We start from the raw sequence: 3,640 nt of genomic DNA, 5'->3' as shown, positions 1-3,640 counted from the left end.
TTTCTAAAGTGCATAAACTTTTAGGATTGACTGTATAGCCAATACATCCTTAAGAGGCGAATGTCTTTAGTAATCTACAGGCTGTCGATGACGAACAGTTCATCTTCGATGTTCGAGACCCGAAGCATATTTATTATTAATCAATTATGACACGTAGCGGACCCCTCGAGAATCACTCGAGCGATGTTCAAAGTATCGCAGGTTTAATTTTAGCCGCTGTTTTATTTACCCGCGCGTTGTACAAACATACATGAAAATGATACTCCGAGCACAATTGCTAGAGCGTCCGTTGCCCACGTATACGCACGCACGCCTGCTCGTTTAATCAGACCAATTAGCTGATCGTCTGTATCAGGCGAGCCATGAATTGCGTACGTGAGAATATATCCTGTTTTCCCGTGAATCGGTTGATACCGTCATTAACGTAGCACCGGGCACAATCAACCATTAATTGCTTTCATGGCTTCCTTTAAATCTTGCCCGAGGGGTGCGCCTCGCGGAGCGAAGCCGTTCATTTCCATACGCGTACCACCTAGAAAGCAATTGGAAAATTACACGTCGGCTCGACGTACGAAAAGGACCCCTCGTTAAACGTTACGCGTCGTCCGTTCTCACGCGAATGACACGTGAATTTTAGAACCAAGGTTGAAACACCGTCGCACCGGATCGTATACACGTATGATCGATTTCAAAATTCTGGCATAAAACAACGGCTCGTAAATTTCACACGCATTACGCAACGACCGCTGATGACTTCACGGTTCCGTGTTAACGCGTTTCTGCAGAAAGCACATATTGATACAGTGTCTGTCTTCGACGGGAGCTAATGACTGTGTCAAATTGAATTTGTGTGTACTAAAATATCTGAGAAACATCAGAGAATAATCCGTGTCGAATCTGCACCGGATCGACTTCGTATTACAGTGACGAAAGAGACACAGAACGATATTAAAAGGACGAATATAATCGGAGTCACGAGAGTGCATACCTGTTTCGCTAGAGACAGTGGAATACGTAGGTCGGAGTAATGACGACGACACGGGCAGCATTAAACAAAAAGAGAGAGATGAGCAGATATGCTCTCTCGTGGCAGTGATAATAGACTGTTTCAAGGCTAGAAGAAGCGTCTATCTGAAATGCATAAAAATACGCAGCAATGAATCTCACGTGGATTAATTAAATTTAATAAACGCGAAGGGTATCCGAGTACGTGAAGCGAATTCTTTCCTCAGTCAAATTATAAATAGAAACAATAATGACGCGTGCGGAATGATCGAGAGAGACGTCGTTGTTGGTTCGTATAAAAAAGTTTCACGTGCGATTCGAAATGATATTCGATACGATCTTATCAATCATTGAGAGGAACTCGATTCTCGATCGGACGATACGTTCCAATCGAAGAATATGGGTCAGTGGAACATTTTTGCATATCTCGCGAAACAATAACGAAACACGTCGCGTGCGGAGAATTCGATGTTGCAACAGTCCCTTGGATGAAATCTCGCTCACAAGGCCCAGTAATCACCATTCATTTCGTGTAATGAAAAAGGCTCGTACGTGGAATTCCCCCAATTTAGGAATTAGTTATCCATGTGTACCCGGAGTTCAGTACGATTTTAATTAATTTTAATATTCGACAGGTTTCGCGATAAGACTGGATAACTCGTATAGCCAATACAATTAAAAGTATTACGCCTAAAGAGTCGACTCGTAACAGCATATCTCGATTATCTGTTTTTATCGTAGCATTGTTAACACTGCCATTTTCTATATTAATTTTTATGCATTAGAGACTCGTGTCGGTTTTGACGGATTCCAGCGTTGATGGCATCGAGAGACCTTGGAGGATCTCGAGCCAACGCATTCAATGGAAAATGTGTCCTACATGCTTTCCGTAAATGGTGATTGAGAGGAAACCGGTAAATTACCCGACACGTTTCACAACACGCATTGTGTGTACATACAGTGTCGTTCGAAAGTTTCGAATCGCTCCTAACGTCGAAAGAAAATTAACTTCGTACTGGCATTGTTACGTTCGGTTCTTAGCAAGAATTTATCCAAGATTCGTCGATGCTTGTAAGCCGTTTCGAAAAAACAAGCTTCATCATAAAGAAATAAATAAACGTCACCGAGCTTTTCACTTATAGATTAACAAAATGCAAACACTAATGACCCGACCGATAAGCGAGTGAATCATTTTTCAGACCTCGACCTTTGTTTTTTTCTACCGACACTAGCGAGGAAAAAATGGGAATGATGTAAATGTTATGCTGATTTAAAGGCGTAATGATTGAATTAAAGTAGGAGATGACTCGCCTTTGTGCAAGGCGTAAAACGCGCCAAGATCTAAATGGAGAAATGTACAAAAGCCACGAACGACAGATGAGTTGTTCGTGGAGCACAACAGAGCGGTACCATTGACCCTTTCGTAGCAACCGGTTTATCTCATACATAATTCAAACAAAGGAATCGTTGATCTTTCGGAAATGATTCCTCGTACAACACAAATGCACGTGTAAACGTAGACAATCGTCTCTTTCAGATCTCGTTACGTAGCCCGAATATTTCTTTGCTACTGTGACTCGACGTACAATTGAACGACAGATTCAATCGTTCGTCTGCAACCCTGTTTACGAGGTAGTACTTTCTCGTCAACAGTCACGGTAGCTATTAACGAAGAGAGACAAAACCCTCGAGCGGTAACGAACGACCCACGTACAATTAATATTGATTAAAGACGATTGCTTAATTGCGACGGAAAGGTTGTTTCCCGGGTACAAATACGACGCGTGGAGTCTCGCGATTCAGAGATATTGGGATTGCGAAATCTTTTCATCGACGGTTTCGCAAAGGCTGAAAAATTTATGCGTCGTCTATGTTCGGTCCCGACTCTTTTTAGATTCTTGTTTTCGTCTACCTTCCCGGTTTACGAGTGTTGCCGGAACTGTTGAAAACTTTCCATTGGCCTCGTTTCTTTATTCAAAACGCTCGATCACGCGACGGTAAACTTTGTTGTCCAGGAAGCGAGTAGATAAAAATGTGCTAATGAATTAATTTACGATTCTAAGACAGTCAACAGTGGAACTTTTTAACGTGCACGACGAACTCGCTATAGGTGATTCGCAAATCTTGGCTCCGTCGTACGCGTGCACCGTTCGATTAAAAAAAGGCAAAAGAATCTAAAAATAATCGGAAACAGCCTTCGGAATATCTGCACGTGTATGGTTTGGTTTATAACGTCGGTTAAAGACCTCGCCAGGTCTAGGAATCTAAGTTAACGCGTATGGAAGTAAAGCGCGGTTCTCCGAGGTCTTTAATACGGGATGCACGTGTGTACAAGTTCCTCGAGGGTTGCACGCGGTCCTCGCGTGCAGATTGCGTGACTCCCGATGCGTGCTGCGTGATACGTAGGCCGCACCTCTCTTTCTATCTTACTAAGAATAAATCGAGAGGATCCTTTTTATCCGTGCGCCGCCGCTGACCACGTGCGAATGGAACGATGGATCCTCTCGCGTTTATATCGCCAACATAAATAACGCGCCTCTCGGTAGCAGTCCTACTGTGATAAACGTCACGCTTTTAAAGTATTAAGGATGTATTGGCTATACAGTCGATCCCAAAAGTTTATGCACTTTAGAAA

At 42.9% G+C, this 3,640-nt stretch overlaps 2 protein-coding genes across 6 annotated transcripts in view; one reads left to right on the top strand and one right to left on the bottom strand.

Annotated features, from left to right (window-relative positions):
* The window catches only part of Surf1 (surfeit locus protein 1), a 21,165-nt gene that overhangs the window by 11,195 nt on the left and 6,330 nt on the right, over positions 1-3,640 (bottom strand). For 2 of the 5 annotated variants that reach the window (XR_003389959.1, XR_003389958.1), the window contains exon 6: positions 989-1,131. The exons of 2 other annotated variants lie outside the window; for them this stretch is intronic. The gene's annotated coding sequence lies outside the window, so the exon portion shown is untranslated. Of the gene's footprint in view, positions 1-913; positions 1,132-3,640 lie in introns of those variants that run through there. One more of the 5 variants, XM_026818875.1, reaches the window with a different exon arrangement.
* The window catches only part of Gs2 (glutamine synthetase 2), a 14,297-nt gene that overhangs the window by 5,923 nt on the left and 4,734 nt on the right, over positions 1-3,640 (top strand). The window lies entirely within an intron of this gene.

The sequence above is a fragment of the Ceratina calcarata genome, unplaced genomic scaffold, assembly GCF_001652005.2.
Source record: "Ceratina calcarata isolate Rehan_Ccalc_2016 unplaced genomic scaffold, ASM165200v1 scaffold90, whole genome shotgun sequence".
Taxonomy (NCBI): domain Eukaryota; kingdom Metazoa; phylum Arthropoda; class Insecta; order Hymenoptera; family Apidae; genus Ceratina; species Ceratina calcarata.
Note: the sequence above shows the minus strand (reverse complement) of the source record. Positions and strands in the feature narration are given on the sequence as shown.